The 26,611-nt window shown below is 42.5% G+C and overlaps 1 long non-coding RNA gene across 1 annotated transcript in view; it reads right to left on the reverse strand.

Moving 5' to 3' along the window:
• Nucleotides 1-26,611, reverse strand: part of LOC148641425 (uncharacterized) — a 173,520-nt gene that overhangs the window by 45,614 nt on the left and 101,295 nt on the right. The window lies entirely within an intron of this gene.

Genomic DNA, 26,611 nt, shown 5'->3' on the forward strand with positions numbered 1-26,611 from the left:
TTGTTACCAACTTCACGAATACTTGGATACTTTTGAGATGTTGCTTTTAATCGCACCTGGACGATACGACGAATAATGGCTGTTTGTTTAGCTTATATTGATAAGTTAATTTTATAAAACATGGCACATTTACATTTTTAGACTCCAGACGTGTAACTGTGCTGCGGGAACAGAAAATATACAGTGTATAAACAATATAGCTATAAACAAGACAGACTTGCAAACGTCCTTCTGCAGATAAAACTAATGTATATCGTAAATTTGTATAACTCCATCTAAATTACTTCTGATCGCCTCAAATATGCAATATATTTACCATTAGGCTTCAATATGAATGAATGTACTCATGCACATGCTTTGCTACACAATTTTAACAATTGCAAATGATGTCAATTGCTTCGGACCAGATGTTTGACTTTCAGTCAATTCCTCCTGCCACACACTGCACACATCCCCTAAAAACCCAATACCGTGATCCAAAACAGGGTCTGGCAACTCATCTGAGCTGCATAACGTCAACATGAACAATGTTCAATCTCGAAGTCTAAATCAGGGGATCTCCATCCTCTCCCCTTGTAGAGCCCCAATTCAGCAACTTCTATAACTCGCCACTTTCTAAGGACAAAAGAACAGTAATTTTAATAAGATCACTTTATTGGCCATATACAATTTCTTGTATTAGGAATTTGTCTTTTCACATACCCCTGCTTGCTCATCATGAGACACACAGACAGGGAGAGAAGCTGGGGGTCAGAGCGCAGGGTCAGCCATTTATACGGCACCCCTGGAGCAGTTGGAGTTAAGGGCCTTGCTCAGGGGCCCAACGGAGTAGGATTCCTCTGCCGACCGCGGGATACGAACTGGCAACCTCCCAGCCACAGCTGCAGGTCCTGAGTCACAGAGCCACCACACCGCGGTGATGATAATCCTTTGTGACCTCATACCAAACCCCATGAGCCTTCAAAGGCAGAGTTCTGATAATTGAACAGAAGTCTTGTTTATTTCTACTAATCTTTAGAAACAGATGATCTATAAGAGTGAGTGGATTGGGGCTTTCCTTGAGCTGGCTAAATAAAACCCCTTTTGCTTTAATTTAATTCACATACACATTTTTCCATGTTGTGGACAAATGTCATATTGATACTGCCACAAGAGTAACACAATTTGCATGGAACTGTTGCTCTTAATGACAAATTGCTCTAGCCTGTAAGTAAACAATTAAACCATATTTTGCAATACACACTTATGATAATGTGGCAGTTGTTAGACAGCTGAAATTGCAAAAACCCTGTCACTGAAACAGGACACATTACTAAGGAATGTTCTAAAACCCAGAGCTCAACACAGAAGTAACCCCACTCAAACAGATGGATTACCTTGAGGATTATGAAAATTGTTAAATTAAAATGTCTTTCTAAACAAAGAGTTCAGTCAAAGGATTTGACTCTCCTCTGTAATTAGGACTATGAAACATTGTCCTAAGAGGTGTCTTCATCTTCCAGAAACGTTCTCAAAAGTATAATGTGTAGAAGGGTAATAAAAATGGGTACAGGGACTATGTGAGTGATTAATATAATCTATAAAGCAAAAGATGCAATTAATAACTCCTATGCAAATCATAATTATGTCCTGTTGCAGGGCAGATGCGATAATTGGTGGCTCTGGAAATTGGCACCCTCTCAAGCTTTTTGGAGTAAATATTGTAACCCGATGCTCCTCGACACTGTGTGAATTAGCTAGTTTCTCAATCCATTTTGCTTCTGACTAACAGAGGTGTCACCACACAGGTGCTTTCAAAATCTCGAGGGCTGAATGAAAAGAACATGCAGTGAGGCACACTCTACCTCGAATTCATCAGTTATGGGAATTTCCTCTTTATCCCAGGATAACCTGGGACTGTTGACTGGAAAACAAGAAACCCAGCTGCTGCCCCCTTCATTCCTGTGATGTAGACACTATATATAAAGGGATGGTCAGTTGCTTTCAACTCATAAGCCAATTGGAAGACTGCAAAACTGCAGAAGAAGAGAAGAAAGAGTCCCAATGGCTTTTCTATCACAGAGAAAGGTATGGCAAGCTTTTGTTTCTTCGAACTTGTAAAGCCCTTGAATGATTTTTTCTCGGATTAACTGGAATTATTCCACATCAAGTGTCATAAACTCAGCCATTTAGGACATCATAGGCACACACATTTCAAAGACCTGATGGCGCTCTGCTTTTTGTATCGGACAGTAACCATCTCTAATCCCTCCATTTGCTTTAAATCTGGTGTCCAGACAGAAGGCAGGAGAGAAAGAACACCTGTGATTTATAAGGACAAGGACACCATTCAGACCCTCCTGTCTGTGTAGTATTTCAGTAGCTACTTGATCAAGGATCAAGGAATCTCATCCAGCCATTGTTGGAAAGAAGTTAGTGTATCAGCTTTAACAAGATGACTGGGGAGCTTGAGTCCTCCTCTTGCAAACATTTTTGTAAAGATGCCTCCTGTACTACAATTTAAAGTGCACATTTAAATGCATTTTCCCATAGTCTGCATTTGTGTAAATCCTTGAATTGTCTTATTCATTACCTTTCTGGTCCAAGCAGAGAGAAGTGTAATTATTTAAGTCTGAACAGGACATTCTGTAGAGCCCAGGAAGGCAGCTCATTGCTCTTATCTGGATTGTCTCCACAGAAGCAGTATTATTCTTGTATCTTGTAAATGACGTTTGACTTGTGCATTATACAATTTCAGCATACCACCCCTTAATTTCATTTCCAAACTTTTAACTCTATATCTTCATCTGGATCAAGAGAAACGATGTCTTTATAAGTAACCTCTTTAATCTAAATTGCCTGCATGAAACACCTTGTGCTTGTCTACATTAAATGTCTTCTGTCAAGTGCTGGCCCGGGTCTTAATGAGGAACCCTGTTCTTAATCTAAAAGTAAATCTTTTTGAATTTCTTACACAGCTTCAATAAAGTTCACAAATTCTTCTGGTTTGATAACTATTCCAGAATCTATATCTTTGATATTTCTGATATAATTAGGAAGAGTGGTGATCCTATTCCAGAGCCTAAATTTGAGCTTTTACACCATATTCCTAACCTCTTCTTCCTGTCCACTAATCAGCTCTTAACCCAAGAGCATGGATTACCCTGAATGCCTAACATCTGCAATTACAGAGTTCCTTAAAATTTGAAGAGCTTCTGAAAATCTAAGTATACCTGTTGCTCCTTCTCTGTCCTGTCCCTGGTTCCTGTCCTTTGCTGTCCTTCCGGTGTCTCTCTCTCTGGGGCTGTATATTTCCGGGTCACTCATTCACCTTTGCTCAGCATTGACGTTCGGATGTCCTGAGACCCGCCTAGCACCAGGTCGCCCCATGTCCGCTGCCTGAGGGCATTGGTTTCTATACAACCCCTGACCTGCTGAGCCCGGGCTAAACCCTTGTTCTGCCGCTACGCATAGGGTCTTTGTCCACTCTCCTTCCTCTCCACAGTTTGTTCCTTCCAACATCTGTGACAATACCAAGGGACTGGACAACAGTTTTGGACAGTGTTCCAGTGGGTTTGGGTACAATGATCTCTTTAAGATATACTTCAAGTAGCTCTTAAATTTCATACAGCAGGGGTTCTGCATTCCTGGTTCTGCAGGACCTATGTGTCTGACGTTTTTTCATTTTGGCTCAGCTCTTGTTGAACTGATTATCTACTCATTATTGTCTTAAATAGACCAGTTTAAGAATTGCTTTTAGTTCTTCAGGTGCAGCCTCTTTCAACAGAGCTAGAAAACCCCCTGTCTCCAGGACTGGAGTGGAGTTCAGTATCGCTTCATATCATGTTTCTTCTCTTGAAGATTTCGGAAAAAACCTGGGTCTCCTTTACCACCCTCAGGTGCAGCTGTGGCTGGGAGTTGCTGTTTTGCTCCAAGCCTGTGGTCAGGACCGGGCAGAAGCACCCCCCTCCCATGCTGATGGTCCCAGTTTTTCAGTAGAGGAAGTGAAAGCCTGGATTGATCAAATCGCATTGATCCTTCCGGAGAATGCAAACTCCAGAAACCCCAGCAACTGGATATACATGTGAGTGCCTCAGTTTATACAGGTCAATTTCACTTGCTATTTAAGAACTGCCCAGTTAGTCCTTCAGCCCTTTTGGTTCAAGCAGAGTGGTCCATTGTAAATAGGGATGTCTAGATCCTCATTCATCAGCCTCATGAGACCAGTTATAAGACTTCAAGGTGGCATTTTAAAGCATTAATACGGGGATCCTCAGTCATGCAGTCATAGTTCTGGAGGTCCCCACACCTGCTGGTTTTCATTCCAGTCCAATTTAATTACCTAACTGAAGTGTTCATTTAATTAAATTGCTTGATTGGAACATTAGGAAGTGTTTCTTTTTTAAAAACGGATTTTGGGGTACTTACCTTCTAGTACTGGAGTCATGAACCCCTAAAACAGACCTACTTAAAAACCTACTAATATTGCTGCCAAGAACAGCTTTCATCCTGCAGATGTTGAGACCTGATGCATATAATGGAGGTTGTTTACAATAGCCTACATAGCCAGCAGCTACATCACCCTGCAATTAAAATCTGGCAGCCCACTGCTCAGCAGTGTGAGCCTGGTCAGTACCTGGATGGGAGACTCCTGGGAAAGCTGAGGCTGCTGCTGGAAGAGGTGTGAGAGGGACTAGTAGGGGGGCGCTCACCCTGCAGTCTGTGTGGGTCCTAATGCTCCAGTATCAAGTTCAAGTTCAAGTTTATTGTCATCACACTCATATACATGGTATATGGTATAACGAAATGCTATTTAGCTAGCTCTCGGACATAAGAAGTACAAACAGAAAAAAACAACAACAATACAATTGTGTAGCAAAAGAAAGACAGGGACAACAGGCAGTGTGCAAATAACAACAACAGACGATGTGCAAAAAAACAACAACAGGCAATGTGTAAAACAACAAAAAGGTAACAGGTTATGTGCAAAAATATGCATCAACAGAATAAAACAAAGGGATAGAAATTATGGGGAGTGAGCTTTTGACATGTATGGTAGAGGTAGATTTTCAATGTGTGTTTGGGTTTTTGGTACGAAAGAAAGAAAGGAATAAAGGAAGAAGGCACTGTGAGGTTCAGATCATAGGTGAGAGGTGAGGTGAGAGTGAGAGTGAGAGAGGCTGGGAGTTTAACAGTTTGATAGTGCGGGGGTAAAAACTGTCTCTGAGTCTGGTAGTCCGGGCCCGAATGCTCCGGTACTGTTTTCCAGATGGTAGCAGATCATAAAGTCTGTAGCTGGGGTGTGTGGGGTCTTTGATTATGCTTAGAGCTTTCCTCAAGCACCGTCTGTCATAAATGTCCTGGATAGATGGGAGGGTAACCCCAGTGATGGACTGGGCAGTTTTCACCACCCTCTGTAGGGCTTTGCGGTCAGCAGCACTGCAGTTGCCATACCACACTGTGATGCAGCCTGTCAGTGTGCTTTCTGTAGTGCATCTGTAAAAGTTAGTGAGGATCTAGGGACATATCTTAGCCTTCTTTAACCGTCTTAGGAAGTACAGGCGCTGTTGCGCTTTCTTGATCAGACAGGTGGCGTTGAGAGACCATGTGAGGTCCTCGGTGATATGGACACCAAGGAATTTAAAGTTACTGACCCTTTCCACTTCAGTCCCATTGATGTGGATAGGGGCATGTCCGGTTTGCAGTTTCCTGAAATCAACGATCAGCTCCTTGGTTTTGCTGACGTTGAGGGTGAGGTTGTTGTCATCACACCATGTTGTAAGGAGATTGACCACCTCCCTGTAGGCCCTCTCATCATTGTCTGTGATCAGACCTACAACTGTGGTGTCATCGGCAAACTTGATGATGGAGTTGGTGTTGTGTTTGGCCTTACAGTCGTGGGTGTAGAGGGAGTAGAGCAATGGACTAAGCACACACCCCTGGGGGACCCCAGTGTTCAGAGTTACTGTGCCGGAGGTGTGGTTTCCAAGCCTGACAGCCTGAGGTCTGCCTGTCAGAAAGTCCCGAATCCAGTTGCAGAGGGTGGTGTTGAGACCCAGTGCACTGAGTTTCTTGACTAGTTTCTCTGGGATGATAGTGTTAAAAGCTGAGCTGAAGTCGATGAATAGTAGTCTTGTGTATGTGTTCTTTTTGTCCAGATGGGATAGGGCCGTGTGTGTGGCAATGGAGATTGCGTCATCTGTGGATCTGTTGGACCAGTAGGCAAACTGGTACGGGTCCACTGTGTTTGGGATGGTGTCCTTAATGTGCTTCATGACCAGCCTCTCGAAGCACTTCATGATGACAGGTGTTAGTGCCACTGGTCGGTAGTCATTAAGACATGTCACTGTGGTTTTCTTTGGTATTGGGATGATGGTGGTTGTCTTGAAGCAGGTGGGGACTACGGCTTGGGCCAGAGACATGTTGAAAATGTCTGTGAATACACCCGCCAGTTGATTGGCGCAGGCTCTGAGGACGCGACTGGGTATGCCGTCGGGTCCTGCAGCCTTGCGTGTGTTCACTTTTAGCAGAGATCTCCTCACCTCGTCTGCAGACAGTGAGAGCAGCTGGTCAGCTGCGGAGGGTGCAGTTCTGATGACTGGTTCTGTGTTGTTGGCTTCAAACCGAGCATAGAAGGTGACAGGCACCGTCCTTCGGATGAGACATAAAACCGAGGTCCTGGCTCTCTGTGGTCACTAAAACATCCCAGGGCATCTCTCGAAAAGAGTAGGAAACCCTGGTGACCTGGCTAAATTTCCCCCTGGCCTTTACCAGTCATGGCCTCCTAATAATCCCCATCTCTGAACTGGCTTCATCCCTCTGCTCTCCTCCCCACTGAGAGCTGGTGTGTGGGGAGCGGAGTGGCGCATCATCCAGGTGGGGCTGCACACTGGTGGTGGTGGAGGGGATCCCCATGACCTGTAAAGAGCTTTGTGTGGAGTGTCCGGAAAAGCGCTATATAAGTGTAAGCAATTATTATTATTATTATTATTATTATTACAACAGATAAGTGCAAATCAGGACTTTCTGTGGGTGTACTGTAACATGGTCTTCAAGGTAGGAATATTGGATTCTTGTTTGCACAATCCTTGACTACACATGACCTACTGTGTCTAAAGCCACATGCCTGTTCGGTTTCTAGCGACGACAAGAATCCCATCAGGTCTCCGTTTCTGATCAAGAGGGCGGAGTGTCAAGACAGCCAGTGCACCGCCAGCGGAGGGCATGACCCCTCGATGACCTCTGCAGAGGTGAAACTGAGGATCCCTGTCATCTTCTCCACAGGGGGCGCCCGGATTTCTCTGACACTGGAGAGTGTCACAGTGGCCTGTATCTGTTTGAGAGCGAACCACGCTTAATAAGCCTCCTCAGTTTCCCACTGAACAAACTTTTTTTGTGTGTGATTTGATCAATAACGCTGAAAATGTTTAGATCATATATGTACAACTGAAATCTGCAGACTGGATGTACGCCTCGTTGGGTATGAAAGATTGAGAATATTCTCTTTTTAATATAATAAAGTGTATTTATTTTGGAAGTTGATGTCGTGGAAAGATTTCACAAAGACTATAACCTGATGTTGGGTGCCACAATTTCTTACTTCTACAACAGTGACAAAAAACATTTAATCTCTGGCACAAGGTTCCTACAGGGCCATCGCGCCATTATCAACATGGAGAGTGGTAGTAACCCTAATAGAAATATTTTTTTAATCGCTAAGGAATTAATTTCTATAGATACACGTCTTTCACCATCTCCGTCAACCACTAGACACCTGGAACAACCGTTGGCTAATTAGCTAACCTGAGCCTGGTCAGTACCTGGATGGGAGACCTCCTGGGAAAAACTAAGGCTGCTGCTGGAAGAGGTGTTAGTGGAGCCAGCAGGGGGCGCTCACCCTGTGGTCCACGTGGGTCCTAATGCCCCAGTATAGTGATGGGGACACTATACTGTAAACAGGCGCCGTCCTTCGGATGAGATGTAAAACCGAGGTCCTGACTCTCTGTGGTCATTACAAATCCCAGGGCGTTTCTCGAAAAGAGTAGGGGTGTAACCCCGGCGTCCTGGCTAAATTTCCCATTGGCCCTTACCAATCATGGCCTCCTAATAATCCCCATCTATGAATTGGCTTCATCACTCTGTTCTCCTCCCACTGAGAGCTGGTGTGTGGTGAGCGTTCTGGCGCACTATGGCTGCCGTCGCATCATCCAGGTGGATGCTGCACACTGGTGGTGGTGGAGGGGAGACCCCATTACCTGTAAAGCGCTTTGAGGGGCGTGTCCAGAAAAGCGCTATATAAGTGTAAGCAATTATTATTATTATTATTATTATTAAGAAATCGTGATCAACAGAGCCACGACATTTCTTTTCGGTAAAAAAAACAGCAACACGCTTTAGTGTCGGAAAAGAGTAAAAGGTCGAATGTGCATTGCATGCTTCTCACCGCTAGATGGCTCTACAGACTTTGAAATAGCTCGCCCCGCCCGGCACACCGCCGTCCTGTAGCATCCAAATTGATTCATTCGTTTTTTTCCTGCTCACTTCTGGGTGTCTGTTTTTTTTATTTACCCCTGGAATCTATTCTGAATGTTAGGAGAGTCTGCTCTTGTTCAGACCCTTGTCGCTCTGACCGGCTGCAGTAAATGTTCTATATAAAAAAATATTTTCTTCGTCTGAAGTTTCATCTGTTGCAGCCGGGGAACGCTGCCTCTTCTGAATGAACGTTGCTTGTCCTAAAATGAGGAGACAAGAATGTTTGACCATCAAAACGTTGAAACCCGAAATACGTATTCAGGGCGTTAGTGTTGGCTGGTGGTATTTTATGATTAAATAGTACCCTGAAATGATTGTTTTTAATTATGAACTTGTTTTCGACTTGATAACCATGAGATGGCCATACAGAATGTAACTCTTAGAAGAAAGAATCCAAATTATTCGCAGGCGTCTACATTCCATCAATTTAATATAATCATATAGAATCTATCACTGTTAAACGATGCAAATGTTGCAAAACACACGCACAAGCTCTTAAACTATAAAAACCAACAATGCCTTTATTGTTAAAGAGCAGTGTTACAAAAAATGATATTGTACGTTTTACTTGCGTTATGGAGAAAAAATGAGCTAATGAATTAGTGGATCACATTGTGTACGCACTCTTATCTACGCAATTAAAATAACAATATGTCAAAATAGAATAAAAGATGTTCTAAGAAGTGTGTGAGTTTGCGAGCTGGCTCCATTTCAACCGACGGCGTAAAGACAAAACGGGCCTTACATACTGTCTATAAACTGCCGCAAATTAACGTCTAAACTAATATCACTGGGTTATTCGCTTTTTGCAAATAAAGGTGTCCGCTGATCAGACGATTTGAACAGATGATCAGCACTGCTGACGTCTTACATGGAGTCGGTGTGAAATAGGAAGATGTCAGAAATAGCGGAGAGCAGAGCCGAGTTCATAATGTTTGAATCCGTAAAACCGAATCAAGAAATAAACTACAGTCGAAATTCAAGATATTTACTTTGTACTTTGTTTCACATAACACTACTCTAGACGCGTTCTAATAACGCTTAGTGACAACTGAGCGCCTCCGTTTATTTACTCAGAAAAAAAAAACAGTGTTCAGCTTAAGCCTAGATGTGTTTTAATTCAGGGATCAGAAGACTAATCAGTCCTGTATGAAGGTGTGTGGCTCGTCTGGTGCCGTTCGGCAAACACAGAAGTATCCTGTGATTTTGCTTACAAGAACGCCCTATTGTAGGAAGCGTCTTACACGTTTAATTAATCCGCACCCCTCCCCCGCGACTGCGGGTGTGCGTGGGGAGTCACCAGCTTGTCCAGATGGTCCCAGAATGACCCCACAAACCGGCAGGTGACGGGGACCCAGATGCCCTGTTTTGCCTTCATAATCAATTCAGCTCAGTACCCTTTTCACGCTACCTCATTAAATCCGTTTGTTTGCGTGCGGCTGTTTATGTAACGCCCCGTTTGATAGATACAGGTCATTAGGAAATGTTCTAGTAACTTCTTGTGTCTTTTTTTGAAACATAATAATCCTGGGAGGAAGAGATGATGTTTGGCCAATAAATCGTGTACACGCCCTGCTCTTATTAAAAAACACACACAGAACCCTTGCCACCCGTTGCTGTATAACTTGTATCAGAAATTCGTCCTGATTTGTAGTGTATATTAGATTAATTTTAGAATTTGTCACCCCCATCTTTAACATAGAAACGCTCAAGTTTTAGTCCGTCTCTATATCTGTTTAATTACCTTAACGTTTATTTACATATCTGTGTTTTTGGATTAAGCGCTGCTAAGTCTGAGCGTGGCTTTTGCCATAGTTCTTCAAAGTATACTTTCACTGTGGGGGTGTTTTCAGAAAATATCTGTGAGGTGTAGTCCTTCCTCTTCGGTTGTGTGATCAAGTCTATCATGGGTGTTCGTGAAATTGTGAACAGTCAACTTCACACCGTTTTCCTGATCTAATCCAAGCAGGCGTTTCCTTAGTCTGTCTCTGTGATGGAAATGATATTGATTTTCGTCTTGACCTGCAACGATATTAGGAAAGAGCGAAAAAAGACCAAAAATAAACCAAGAAAACAAAAACGAGACGAGAGCGTTTGTTGTTGTTTTTTCGGGGGGGTTACCTGTAGTTGGTCAGGTCTCTCCAGTGGTTCATCACCTACTCAGCATTTTCATTTTTTAAAATAACCTCTTCCCGAAGAGCACGGGTTAGTCTTAAAGGGGCCTTTAAGGGGGAAAAGGGGCGAAAAAAAAGAGACGAAAGTGCGATTTTTAAACAAAAACTAAACAAAAAATATTTTTAGGGACTCCGGTAAGCACGTTCTCTTAAAAATCTGAAAACCCGGCTCTCGCATTAACCTTGTATCCGCTTTCTTTATTTAAAAAAAAGTAATGCGCACTATAAGCTTGGCCTCTAACATTACAGAGGCATGTTTCATGACAGGAAATGTTTTCCATGTTGCCTTAATTTAGCACTGATACGTCCCAAATGCCCCTGAACGACTGTGACTAACCTGTCTATCTTTACCATCACACCCTTCCTCACACACACATCTCTCTCGTTCCGCTAAAGCACGTGTGGTCCGGTCCAGGCGACTCACAGCCTAGCCATGCTCTGAGTCACTGCCCCGAGAGCGGAACCGACATGCCAGCTCACCGTATGTGATGCCTGTGTTCATGTACATATGTTTCTGTTGGAGGGGGGGGGTAAGTTGTGAGTCAGAAAACCATGACCCACAAAAATACGTTAAACATCCATGGCGCCTCAGTGCAAGAGGTGCCCGCTCTAAAAAAAAGTCCATGAATCATCCCTCTGATGTCCGATCGCTCTAAAGCGCGCGGTGCTGCAGGCATCAAGAGCATTTTGTTTGGAGAATCCACAGGGCAGAGGTCATGACGGAAATACTGCCTGCAAAACAAATGCCGAGATGCCCTGACCTCCCAGTTCAGGGTTCTCGCAGTGCGGGAAGCTCGGAACCACTCGGTCTTTCGGTCAGCTGTGAACGGATCAATCCAGATCAGCAAAAAAATGTAACCGGTCATATTTAGAAAAAAAAATCACGGTACTTCGGTCATCACAGACGCTGTGGTGATGGATCCTATGAGTGGACTGTCCCAAACACGTCTTTACGCATTACCCTTGACCAGTCATAAAATCATTTGTTAGCAATATCAGAACGCTGTTGGGAAAAGAAACGCGTGGCCATATGCCCGTTCAAAGGTCAGACTTCACCAGTTGGTTCCACAAGAACCGTTTTTCCGTACCAACTAGTTTACCTAATAGAGAAGCAGTGGGGTGGAATGCAACTCAGATTTCTACTGCTAAGTGTCTAGTCTTATCAATGGCTCGTCATGCCCTTGTTGTAAATTAGACTCGCTTTTTACGTATTCCACGAAATGAAAAGGGGTTTTAAAATGAAGACGACTGCTTCTGAGATACACCTGGCGAGACGGGATATTGTCAGGAGTGGCGGTTGCACTGTGGGAATGCAGAGAGACTGGAAACAGCTGGCAGGTTTTGTTTTATCAGCGCCTGCGATGAGCGCTGCTGTTTCGCCGGCAGAATTCCTGCATTATCACACGCACCCAGACAGCCCAGCATGCTAAAACGACACGTTGGTCTTTCTCAAAGACTGGCCCATGTCCTTTGAGGTGTTCGAGAGATAGCTGGCCCACCTACACAGGCAATGCACTCGCAGATGCAGTAGGTCTCCAACACCCCTTGCATGCCTCCACCTGGACTGTACTTACCTGTACTGTACCACATCCAGGTGGGGCTGCACACTGGTGGTGGTGGACGGGATCCCCATTACCTGTAAAGCACTTTGAGTGGAGTGTCCAGAAAAGCGCTATCGAAGTGAAAGCAATTAGTATATTACTTATTACTTGCCCACATTTTTAAAGCTGTAGTGTATTTGAAAACACTATTTTGGTCCTATAGGCATCCCGGAGCTGGTTAGTGACCCAGACTGTAATGGCTGTGTGAATTAAAACTGTTTCAATGGCAAACCCACTGCTGGCAGTGCCTACACATAGCCTACACCCACATTAACCTTTGCAAACTAAGAGTTTTATGTTTCAAGTGGTTCTCGGTTTTTAAGCTTCAGAGAACTAACAATATATTTTTTTTAGTTTACCTTCATAAACAACATTAATTAAAAAAAAAAACAGTTTTCCAAATAAACCTCCATGAGCAGCTGGTTCCGGGGGGTGGTCTAAATTCTGCTGCTCTTTCAGCACAGGCTCCCAGAGGCCTAGTGGGTGTTTTTGGGGAGCATGTGAAATGCGCATCTTGCCAAGAAAGGTGCCACAACACTTGGTCTTCATGAAGTGTGTATTAACAAATAATGAACTCGGGGTGAACTCTTGATGCTCTTATTTATGGCTGGAGTAATGTTCCTCAACTGGATTGGACCGAAATGCATAGACATTATGGGAGCAAAGGATCATGGGAGCCAGGGATTATGGGATGCCGGGACCCTGATGGGTGCTGATGGTATCTGGTTTTCCAGCAGTCTGGGGCAGGTTCAATGTAGCCCGTGAGGCTGAAGGAGGGAGGAAGCATTGAGCTGTAAAGATGCCCACAGACATGACCATGTCCTTCATGCTGGTCACACTTCCATGCTGTCCACTGGGACAACTTCAAGAAACACGCTTCGATTACAGGAAAACCTACACTACTTACAGTCACGGGTAGACCATGTGTACGCTGTGTGACGTGAGAATTCATATATTGGATAGTCCCGTTAGTAAGGGGTTTAAGAAGAAAATTGGTTCCATTTTGCTTTGTCTGTGCATATTAGCCCAGCAGAGGAGAGGGATCTCATCCAGTGAAAGACTTTTCCAATGTTCTGAGCCCTGTCTTTCCCCACGATGCCAATTGGCTCTGACCCCATTCGAGGGAAGCACTGTAGGTTTCTGAAAACGGATAGTTGACAGCTAGATAAATAACTACTGTAGGCAGATAGGAACAGGCCAGCTGGAATTGTTCAGTGTGGAAATAATAATATTATAATAATAATAATAATAATAATAATTGCTTACACTTATATAGCGCTTTTCTGGACACTCCACTCAAAGCGCTTTACAGGTAATGGGGACTCCCCTCCACCACCACCAATGTGTAGCATCCACCTGGATCATGCGACGGCAGCCATAGTGCGCCAGAACGCTCACCCCACACACCAGCTCTCAGGGGGGAGGAGAGCAGAGCAATGAAATCACCTGTACTTGTTCCTTCATGGCTCACAGTTCAAGACAGCTGCCCACTGAAATATATGTAGTTATGTAGATAGTGTGCTTTTTTTGTTTTTAATGTACTTTTACACAAAATATTATGATAATGCAGTTATCCAGTGGAGACTAAATAAATTGGATACATTTAATTAAATCTGAAATAACACTATGCAGTGTACAAGTCGGAAGATGAGCCTTTGTTTAAAATATTCTTGCATTTGAAGGAAGGCAGCATTACACTGAGCATGCACTGTATTATTAATTATGCATCTTTATGCTTTCAATATCTAAAAGCACTTTGTTGAGGCTCTCAGTTAATTCCGTGAACCTCAACTCTATACCCAGGCTCGCAGAGGTACTTATTGTGCATAGTTCACAATATGCCGGCTTTGAGCTGATGTGTTAAATAGCTGTCTTGTCTAGCGTAAAAGATGCTGAGTCAGAGTTATCTAAAATCACCATGCAAAAAGAACACAGAATATACATGAGAAACAATGAGAACCAGAAGTGCTGAGTCACTGTTTTCAGTCAAGTCACCTATGGTGGAAAAAAAGCTAAATCACAGTGAGATTATACTGTGTACTGTACTCACTCCCACAACCCCTCCACAAAAAGAAAAAACATCTCTGGTCTAATTTGGAGTTTGTCTGCATCACGTGGAACTGTCTGAAACTCCTTAATGTTTCTTTTTAAAAATTTGCAACAATGAAGCCTGTTTGTAACACACCCTACCACTATTTAAATAGAAACTGCAGTATATTAGCTCGGATTGTGGTGTTTCATAAAGGGATGCCACAGGCACAGGGCTGGGATCTGCACATGTTTGTTCTGTCCTTGTCCACCAGCTTGTGGATCCCGAAGGGATGTGTTCGGAGCAAAGACACAAGACAGCCCAACGCCAGCCCCACCCTCGGCTCCTGGGCAAAATTCCACAAGGAATTGTGACTAGTATTGGCGGAAAAGGTGAACAGACACACAAAGCCTCAAGGCTCCGTTGATGGGCCGAAAATGATGCTGCTCTGGGCCCACAGGGTGTGCTCTACCCCCTTCCCTTCCAGAGACACCAAACACCAGCTGCTTGAGGAGGTAAGGACATTAAGACCATAAGAACAGTTATAAGAGAGAGGAGGCCATTAGGCAAATCTGACCCATTTGGTAGCTTGCGTGAAAGAAACCAGAGTTTCAGTTATGTCAATATGGCTGGGTAGCCTGTTCCACACCCCTACAACTCTTTGTGTAATGAAGTCCCCACCCTTATTCTTGATTTTAAATGCACTCCGATGCGGCTTCCACTTGTTCCTGCCCTTTGATTCACGCTCCACAGCTACGTTCAGAAGAAATCTGGTGGGTTGACTTTGTCGATGCCCGTAAAAGGTTTATGGCCTGCCTACCACAAGAGTGACTTCCAAAATATGAGAACACCTGGCACCTTTAACATCACTTGAAAGATCATTCAATTCTGATGAGAAGATGTCAAGTATCAGTACTTTTCCCATCGCTTACTCAAGTCTTCAGAAAGCCAGGGATACATGGAGTCTCCATTTGCCTCAATTTGCTCCAAAGGCACAAACAATCTCCACTGAGAAACATTGTAATGCTGGTCAATAACCCACTCAAAGGCAGCCAAAAGGACAGACAGGCACCCACAAGGACAGACAAAGTTGCAAAAGCAATCTGAATGGGTCCGGTTGCAGTATATTCCCACAACCAGTGACATGTGCAATCAGACATTTTTGAAGTCCTCTCCTCTCTTCAGTGAAGTGTTTTTTTTTGGGGTGGGGGAAGGACCTCCAGCCCTGTTCTCTTCCCCTCCTTTATCTTCCATGAGTCCAGTCTCTTTAGCATTCCTTTCAGTCCCCCCAACCTGGCATTCCAGAACTGTTTGAATAAGGTCAGCCTGCCATGGAAATGCAATTGCCTCCGGCCAATTGCCCTTTGACACACAGTGTATTAGGTATGTGGACAGCAAAGCAAAGAAAAAAACCCAGGAATGCCTCTGAAGTCGAATTTGTATACACACACAGTTTGAGAAAGAGATAGAGGGAGGAGGGAGAGAGAGGATGAGAGAAAAGTTTAAACAACCAATCTTTGTGCATGCCGGTTTTCATGAGAAAAAACCCCAGTTGTAGTAAAGAGAGCAACCCCCCCTTCCTCCCCCACCCAAGTAGACAGGGACTGGCCAACCTCTCTGCACAACCTCCCTCGCCAGATCAGACCTGCAGAGACCCACCGAAAGCTGGACTGTTAATGAGTACCAGGGCACAACTCTCTTAACGCTCCATCACAGAAGAATGGGGAGACTTCATACTGTATCTCCACTGGTTTCCTGCTGCCCTGTGCCAGGCAGTGAGTGAGCCCTCACACCTTTCTCACCTGCTGCTGTACCAAAAGCCTGCAGCACCCACGCAAGGGAAAGAAGGAGAGAACTGTGCCAAGCTTTCAAAATGAAAGGTTTAACATTTTTGCAATAATTCACTTTGTTTTTATCCCCCGGTTAAAATGGGATAACACAACATAGCACAACTGATTGATTTCTATGCCCAGTTCACATAGAACAGCTGCTTACCTACACACATCACATTGTTGGCCAAATATGTTTTTAACCTTAACATACATCTCGCACTTAGGCAGTACTTAAGATCTTCAATTCGTCAATAGCACAGCTCTCTTTTTTTAAAACCTCGACTTGACAGTGGGTTGATACTGCATTTACAAGGGCATCTTTCTGTTAAAGGGAACCTTTTCCGTTAAGCCGCCACATTCTTAAAACTACTGTTGGTTTTAGTGTTTTGACATCTGTATGCAAGTGAAGAAGACGTGTAATTAAGAAAACTCTTTAATCACTCCCCCCCCCATTTCCGAAGCCGAAAACAGACACGGGGTCGTCGTTTCCGGATACTGCGGGTTCGGTTTCGCCCTTCGCACGAACCCAAATCTCACTGCGTTTTCCGATTCTGTTTTCTAAATGAGCAATCTGAAAAAACTGCAAACGCAAACACGAAGCGTGATGCACACGTGGAGAGGTCAGTAAATCGGTTGGTACTAAGTAGCTTAAATTGTGGATGAAAACGTCAGATAAAAAAAAATGCAAACATGAAGTACAGCAGCAAACAAGTACCTGCACCTCCAAGTCCCCCTGCTCCTATTTATTTTGTATCGTTATGAACGCGACATTCATCTGAATAGCTATTCCATTAGCCAGGTAGGACAGTTTCTCCCTGGAAATTATCTGCTAAAAAGATGACTTGTTAAAGTCGAATTACTTCCAGATCGAGCTGCTGAGCTAGTCTGCTATGAGCCCTAGCCTATAGACGAAACTCCCAGAGCAGCCGCCGTGGACTGAAATTAACGTTGATCGAGGAATAAAGCCACGAAATTATAGACACAACCTGCTTTGAAATAATGTCACGCGGGGGCTCCCAATCTTAGTGCTGGGAACCCCCACACCTGCTGGTTTCATTGCAGCTGAGCTCTTGACTTCAGTCCTTAACTGAACCCACAAGCTGCTTGGTTATTTACTGGCTATTTATTCTATCCAGAAGTTGGAGATTTTTTTTTCTCGGAAATGCAATGGATGAAAAGACGACCTCCTCCGTGTTTATAGAGTGCTGAAGATTAAAGTGTTCAAACCAAGCCTGTTATTACGTCTAAAAATGGTTGAGTTATTTAATTGAGTGCTCAGGTGTGTGGGGTACCGGGATTATAATTGGGGACCCCTATTGGGGTAACCAAGCAGTAGCCTAACACAGACAGACCCCGCTCGACGTATGTTCTGCGGTCCATTCCTTTATTAAAATTTAAAGCGACAGGTTTTAATGTCGCTGAAAATAAACGTAGCTCGCTTAGATTTTCTTCATTGTTTTCAAAAGCGTTTTCAGTCCAGTACAGAAAAATCAGGTTTCTTGATATAACGTGAATGGTACCATTGGTTTTATAATGATGATTGATGATGTTATAAAAGGCTGTTCTGCTGTGGTGTCTTTTTAGAATAAGTCGAAAGTAAAAGGTTTTTTTTTTCTTACATTGTCAGACTGAGCGAATAGTCAACATCCTGCTTCCAGAACTATATCACTAGCTGATTTCTTATCACTATCTCTGTACGGTATATAATGTGCACATCAAGTTACATTTTAGTTGATTAGGCATTGATTTTAATATCATCAATGTAAGAGATTGTGGTGTGTGTTAAGACAGAATTTAATTTTCAGATATTCAGTTGATCCAGCTCAATCACCTGATTACACAGAAGCAATGTCACTTACATAGAGCGCATGTGTATACGTGTTAACGCACAGAATCTGTGTTTTGTTTTAGAAGTTGTCTGTTATTTTAAAGCATTTAGCAACACGCACACGTGAGCAAGAAAACCCGAAAAGTGATTGCAATTATATCTTTCAGTTTGTCGACAGGTTACTTTGCGACAAGAGAAATCCTTTAATGTTTTCGAAACTCTGTTTGCATATTTTCTTCAGTTCCTGTATGCTTAGTAAACGTAGATTGGCTGAATCGATCAGATGTAAATTTTGGCCAGAGTATCGCCATTAGTTTATGTGTCTCGTACCTATTTTATTCGTAATATATAAAAATCAACTCTTTTAACGATCACGTGCTTAGCCCGTCGCCTATTTTTGCTCGAAGTAATCATAAGGTTTCTAAAACATTAATATAACCAATAATACATCTTTAGCCATGCCTTTAAGTGTTTTTCGATTTCAAATATTTTTTTGTAAATCGCACTATCAATCACATATATTCAGGACGTTTATCGTTTTTTCTACAAATAAATTAATATTTATTTTAAGTCTGGAAGAGTGAGGAGGGTCTGAGTTGTGGCTGGAAGATTAATGAATTGCTGGATTGTTTCAAGATATGTACTGCAGAATAAAAAGCACACGTATAGAGTAATAAAAACACGTGTTAATTATTTTTTATTTTTACATGTTTAACTAAATCTAGAACCCATCGCTGCAAGAATACCGCCTGCGATCTGGGAAACATGAAATTCGCACAAAGCAAAAAAACACACACACACACACACACAATCAAAGCACAAAACAAAACACACAAGTGTGGTTTTCCCTAAGAGAAAAAGCTGAAATCATTAAAAAACACTGTGGTGGACGGACGCTGCGTGCAGTAAGACACGCCTACAAACGGTGGCAAACCACGTCCCCACCCCCATCCTACGTAACTAGAGCCCAGAACCCTACTCCTGACTGTGATGTTGTCATTTTGAAAGCATGCGAGCTGAAGTTTGCGCTTCTTCTTGTATCCGTGCACATGGTTTCTATCCGTTCTTGGGAAACGATAATATGGCATAGGAAGGTCATTAATAATTAACCGCGACGATAATCCAAGTGTCCGTGTCAGTTTACAGAATGCCCAGAAATGCCCGTATACGAAGCAGTACACAGCGAGAGAGGGGAAGACTAGGTTGAGACAGAGGAAATGAAGCAGGAAATAAACTGTAACCTTGCTGCGACCTCTAACGTTGTGCGTTATGCGTGTAAACTTTAACTTAATTTACTCTCTTCTTTGCTTATTCTTGTTAATTTCAACTTTATGTACTCTCGTCTTTGCTTATTCCTTTATTTCGGGAGGAACGTCAATAAAGAACTCGCATCTCTTCTGCAGGATATATACTAGCGCAATGTGAGTTAAATACCTGCTGAAGAGTACAGCGGTATTCCCAGGCAGTTTATAATAACTGCTTATCAAAAGTTAATGCGCATTTAATCTAATCGCAAGTTTTTCCCGTGTGAAAAATCCTGCATTACAAGATAATAATAGCAACACCATCCAGAAATTGTAAGAAAGCATTTGACATAAATCGCAATTCATTTTCTTTTTCAGGTGGCGTATAAATGAATGTTACCTCTGCTGTGAACGCTATGCTAAACATACTTTCAAACTACCTTAAAAATTACTCGGCAAATTAAAAAAATATATATCTCAAAATAAGTTGAAAACGGAACTCCTCCCATGTATCAGTATAATTCCCGTAATTGTAAAGCTATTTCTTTGCTGCACCTAATGTGTTGCAATCTCAAATTGTTTTTTGTGACTCAGTTGGACTTGCATCTCATACAAAAATGTTCTTCCCCTGTGTCATCTTGGGAAGGTAAGTGGACAACTGTTTTACCAGTGTGTACATTCACCGGTAACCCCAGCGTCCCGGCCAAATTTCCCATTGGCCCTTATCAATCATGGCCTTCTAATAATCCCCATCTATGAATTGGCTTCATCACTCTGCTCTCCTCCCACTGAGAGCTGGTGTGTGGTGAGTGTACTGGCGCACTATGGCTGCCGTTGCATCATCCAGGTGGGGCTGCACATTGGTGGTGGTGGAGGGGATTCCCCATTACCTGTAAAGCATTTTGAGTGGAGTGTCACGAAAAGCGCTACATAAGTGTAAGCAATTATTATTATTATTATTACATTCCAAACTGGAGACTGGGCTCCAGACTGCAAGGCTGTCTGAACCCAAACTCAAACTTGTTGCTAATGGAATCATACTCTGTCCCAGTGTGCGTGAGTGCTGGGATCAGTTGCACATCAAGCCCTGGGGAGGTGATTATAGCAATGATTTTAAACGATTTTAAACACTTGGAAGTTGTGGACCAGAGAATGCGCCGTGTCAATGGTGGGGGTGAGTCAGCGGAGGGGCACTGGCCTCTGTCTTGTGTGGGCTGGTGATTGCAGTGTTTGCTCCAGGTATTTTTGCAGCAGGCGAGAGGGGAGCACGCACATGGACACAGGCTGGGGCCTGGCGCCACACTGCCTGAGAGACCTGAGAATCTGCACACCACTTCTGAACCGTGACATCTGGGAATTCCATAGGTGCTGACCCCTGGGGTTAGAGGTCACGCTGAGGTCAAGCAGTTTCCTCTTTCAGCACCAATAGAGACCTTGACTGAGGGTAAAATATGTTGCAGTTTAGGGAAATAATTTGAAACACTCCTGTAATTAGAATAAATTCTGCTGTTTACATTTTAATCTTCCACCCTTTCAACCTCTTCATCTCCTTTGTTAAGTAAAGGGCCATGGCAGTTTTTTTTTAAAAAAGAACTTTTAAGCATATGTTAAATTGGAGGATTAAACCGATCTCCTCATTTCCCTCGATTGTTTGCGGGTATTTTTTACCTTAGCTTGTCTCTGCAAAAACCTTCTAGAGCTTTTGAAGGGTTGCAATTCACGCACAAGGAGGAAAAAAAAATAGAGCTTGCAGTGGAAGCAGGGGCTTGGAAAAAAAAACAAAATGGTCTCGGACTTCAGCCACCCCCACTGCCCTACTGCTCTGGTCAACAATGGCTGACAGCAGAGAATTCCTGACAGGACCGGTGCACCATGTCTGACTGGAGACTGTTGAACTGTAAACAAACACTAATCAAACAATTCTGCCTAAACACCAATGGGAGAAATATACATGGGCATGTTTTCTCTTCAATCTCTTTCATCTCTGAACTTCATTACTCTGCTCTCCTCCCCACTGAGAGCTGGTGTGTGGGGAGCGTTCTGGCGCACTATGGCTGCCGTCGCATCATCCAGGTGGGGCTGCACACTGGTGGTGGTGGAGGGGATCCCCACTACCTGTAAAGCGCTTTGAGTGGAGTGTCCAGAAAAAGCGCTATATAGTGTAAGCAATTATTATTATTATTATTATTATTATTATTATTATTATTATTATTATTATTATGATTAACAACTCACAGAGCTCTCCACCTCCCCAAGCTCAGCGCTGAGTGGCCACAAGTACAATGCCACAGAACAGGCCAAGAGGAAACAGTACTTTCCCTGGAGCACCCCAGTGAGGGAGGATACTCTTCTGGGCTCTCATCACAGTCCCCTAATTCCAGGCAAGTTCTAAAACTCTGTCCCAGTGGCTCAGCCTGTCTGGCTTTGATCTATATGCCTCTTCCATCCCCTGCACATCAGTAAGACACCTGAGAGGCACTGGCAGGAGACAGATCCATCCCCGTCTCCAGCACCCTTTTTTGAAGCGCACATCCAATGGAAGCAACACTGAATTGGAATTGAGAGGACACAAGTGGAAACGAGACGGAAGTGCGTTCAAAATGAGGACGGGGAGGTGCTTCTGTACACAAAGCTTTGCGGGAGTGTGGAACATGTTGTTGAAGCTGGCACCCTAGCTCCTTTCCAGAACTCGGTGGAAGAGATTCTCTAGTCAATTAACTACTAACGAGCAAATGGACTAGATGGGTTGAGTGGCCCAATCTCATTTGTAGCATTTCTTCGAACAAGAACCTCCAGGCTTTTCAAAATAAATTGAAGGCAATTCAATTTAGAAACAGAAACAACAGAATGACTTTGGAAGATGTTTTCCTTTCTGCTGGACTCGATTTTTCTCCACGTCAGATAACAATATTCGAATCCATTTCTGTCGGCACAGGAGCCTTAAACCTTTATATACCAGGGCAAAGACCTTTGAAATCCACACTGTGAGTACCCTCTTTTCTGATGCAAAACCTTAAAAACATTGGATCCAGATGGCTTCGAGAGTTGGTGCATCCTTCCGAAACTAAGGAGAGACAATATCTGGTCACAATGTTTGACCCCTTTAGAGTGAATGAAAAACAGTGAACTCCATAACCTAGCTTTTGAACTTCCAAAACACATCTGTGAGCTGTGGAAAAAAACACATTACCACCTTGGACCTTTTTAAAGATACTATTCTGCATGACCATCCTGTAATTTAAGTAGGTGTAAATATGGTCGGAATGTGTCTTTCTGCTTGTTATGCAAATGTTAAGAAAAACATTAATATTTATCCCAAAAAAATCTATATCAGAATTTGAGGAACCCCTGTTACCTTCAAAATGTTGAAACATTTGGTGGGCAAAGTTCACAAGCTGCGGTGTGATCAGGAGATACGCATAGAGCAGGTGTGAGATGATTGCCTTATCTCTCTGCAACATCTTCTGGTTTAAAACACTCCACCAGGCAGCCACCCAACACGGGCAGTCTTACACTGGAGCACAATTCCCAGAATTTGGCTGCTAAATGTAGGATCAATACATTCTTGAAAATGTCCGGAGAAGTGAAGAAAGATTGTAACTGGAAAGACCTGAGAGCACTTTGCATCCACCAGATCGTACCCCCTGTCCATGGCCAAGCACATTCTAGAGCAATATTCCCACATCACTGAAGATGCCCACATTTCACAAGCAATTCGTGAGTCATCCAGGGGTTTTCTGGAGCTTTTAGTTGCCCATGTGCTGCAAGTTGTTTAAAAACAAAAACACAGCAGAAACAAACACAATTCAATTTGCTAAAATAAAGACTTCCAATGGTGTCCATGAACTTGTTCTGGCCCTGTATCTTCATATATTCAGGACTCTCAGGAACACCTTTGTTAGTAATGTAGACTACTGAGCCACTCAAGCTCTTTTTTTTCCAGAGAGTGATCTGGAAAATAACCAAACAGCTACGGAAGCCCCAAAGAGTATTTTATTCTATGTCCCACTTACCATTTTATATTTTTATAGATCATTGCAAAATTCTGGTTGGAGAATCGTGTGGAAACAAAGAAACCAGCACGTCTGAACTGTTGCAGAAAGGACCAGCCCTTGAGGGGAGCTGTTTGGAAGAAAGCAAGCAAACGAGAATTAAAAATCAGTCAGGAACTTGTGTTTGAGAGGAAAATGTCCGGGAGTGGCTCTTGAGGGGAGACACCTCTTGCGCTGATGAGGTTTCTCGTCGGAAAGCTTGGAACTTCTCTGTCTTCCCCCCCATAAAAAAGGATGTTTAAGAGAATGAAATGACTCCCAAGCCGTCATAAGGGATAGAAGACAGAAGTTTGGTTGGACAAAGCATAACTTTCCTGACTTTATTTATTTAAGAATGTGCGCTAAGAATGTGCATGGAGCTTCTGTCATGTTGATCTCTAGGTACATGAAAGAGAGTGAGTGTGTGTGTGTTTTTTTTCTTAAAGCCTTCCCTGTGCAAAGGAGAACCAGTAAAAGACCAAGCCACCCACCCAGAAGGAATGCCATGCATGCAATTAGTAGACGTTCTAGCAGACAGTGGGGGCTGGGAGACGTACTGCAGCTCACATTGGGGAAAAAAGAAAGGAATGGGAACTCCACACCTCCCACAAACAACTAATCCATTAAACCCTTCCAAAGTCATCAATACCTATCAATGATGATAGGTCTGTAATCAATACTGTTCCTGCTGGCTGGGGAGAGAGGAGGGGTGAGGGACCCCCCACCCGCTGTAAAATTCAAGGAAAGGAGGAAGGAAATGAATGAATGAGAGGGCATCATAAAACCTTGATTATCCTGAGTTGACAAATAAAATAATCGCCCCCCCAAACACAAACATCACAAATATCTTCAGCTGCAAAATCGTGTATTGTAAAATCATGACGTGTAGATGCATTTAGTTGCTCAAATACCAATCGGCAGTAAACATTAACCCTGCGGGGAATTTGGAAAGGGTGCAGCCATTTTGTTTTAATTATGAGCTGCCCGAACTGAAAGGTTTTTGTGTTTCCAAAGTCAAGACGCGAGGGTGAGTGTCTAAAGGACAAGGAAGGCGTCTTTTGCACACATGGGGGTAGAGATGATGACAAATGTCAAGCAACTGGCAACAAATGAAGTGCAAGCAAATCAATAAAATAAATTTCCCATTCAGCAAATATCACTCTATTTTATTGTCCGTATGTTTGCACAAAACAATAAAGATCAAAACCTTATATTTCCATATTACCTTGGTCTTATCTTAAGACTAACAGTCCAAGTCTATTAAATCTTATGATAACGAAAAAACATGATTAATTGGAGCTGTTACAATAAATAAACCTTTTGTTAACCATTATCTTTACAGGAGTTTAAACACAGGCTTTCACAACAAGCTTCTTGAAAGTCTGAGGTTCTGAACTGAAGAGTGCTGCTTTTACTAGCGTGTTTTAGATTACGAGCAATTCAATCATCGATATTTTGAAATAAGAAAGGAAACGTAAAACGTCCCATGCACAACCCACTCTACACAAACCCATTTGTTTAGTTTTAAGTGAAATAGTAAGTGAAAAATTTTTAATAGGATTTGGCCGGGCTAAAAAGCACGAAAAAGATTTGTTTTGTTTTGTTTTTTTATTGAAGATAAATTAAAACAAAATAATATTATTTTAAATAATTGTAAAAGTTACTTTTTCAGAATATATATAGAATAAAAAATCTCTTCTGGATGTAATAACATTGGCAGAGTTCTGAGCTGGAAGAATTGAATGTTCATCGCTTTAGGAGAATTAGCTGGAATTATTTCCCCATTTACATCTTTATCCTGCTCTAAATAGATTATTTAGGATTATTCTTATACGATTTGTAAATTGTGGCATGGAGTATATCAGTTTCTTATGATTGGGAGCATTGTTTCGCTTTTTGAGAGAACTGTACTCTTTGGGAACGCATGTGCAAAGTACTCACATGGCATGTATTATTATATTTGAAAACAAAAATATATAAATGAAACAAGTGTATTCAGTGACAGCGATTTTTTCATGTTCCTCCTCATGGAAGTTGTAGATTAAATACTAAAAGTAAATTAAAAAATTAAATTTTGTTGCCAGTAAAATAATACAAAATCGTTAATAAACCATCATTAAATGTAATAAAAGTTTCAAAATTAATTCAGTTGTTCTAAATAAATTAAGACATGTAGGCGTCAAACTACACATTCACTCTTTATGCAAGATGTGGATTTCTAGCTGGATTGTAGTTAATAAAAACGTTACATTATTTGTAGGAATAGCAAATTTAGTTTCTACAGAACATGTTTTGGCATTAAATTATGTAAGTACTCTCAGACCTAATCCATAAAAATAACATCACTTTAAAATCCCCTATACATGGTACTTTAATTTGATGTATAAAATTTAAAAGGCACTCACTAATTACCATTTTAAAATAAAACTTTAGTACTCAGTCGCATTTCAATTCCCTCCTCGGGTAATATTTCATTTTATGTTTTCATGTCATATTTCAAAAATGTTTTGTTAATTCTTCCTAAAAGTATCAGTCTCAGCATTACATACATTATGAAATGGTATCGAGTTATTGAGTTTTTAGCAGTTTGTGAGAAAATATCGAGGAAAGTTTTGGGAAACAAATACTTGAAAAATATACAGCTCGTAAAACAGGCAGTTTTGTCTTCAGCTCAGACTAAATATTTACAGTATCGCTGTTCAATCTGTCACTTAAAAGTTGCAATTAAGGTTTCACCCGAGCTTCAAACTGGGTGATACCGAATTAAGAATTTAACCATTATCACTGGCAATTCTAATAGGCAGCGAAGACGTCTGGAAACAGAAAGATACTAGAACAATCATTCCACTTTGTCGTCATTTTGATCGGATATATCTTCCCCAATTTTACAGATGTTTTGTTTTCCCCTCGAAATAGGCTGTGGGGACGGGTTTTGGGAAGACCCTCCTGTCCCGGCGCTCCGCGAGGTGTGTGAATTGCTGATGTTTCTCTGGAAGCTGAGATCAGTGTGACGGGGAGTGGAAACCGGGGGGTGGGCCGAGTTGCAGAGGACTGGGGGTTCAGCGAGGAAGACGGAGTGGGGTCGGAGGGAGGGAGGGAGGTTGTCACGGTACTCCCCTCCAGAACACCCATCATGCGGTAAAGAACGAGATTTTACTATTCTGCACTTCCCCGCAATGCAATGAATGCACGAGGCGGAAGAGTTCTTGTTTCATGTGTATGAAAACATGGCCTGCATAGGCCACTTACTACAGAGCCTTTATGTTAAATTCGATTTTCCTGCTGTAACCAATAAGTGAGTTAGTGAACCAATATATGCTCACTGGGGGAAAAAAAAACGGTTTAAAAAATATTTTTACGC

Source organism: Lepisosteus platostomus, chromosome 24 (assembly GCF_059453375.1).
Source record: "Lepisosteus platostomus isolate fLepPlt1 chromosome 24, fLepPlt1.hap1, whole genome shotgun sequence".
Taxonomy (NCBI): domain Eukaryota; kingdom Metazoa; phylum Chordata; class Actinopteri; order Semionotiformes; family Lepisosteidae; genus Lepisosteus; species Lepisosteus platostomus.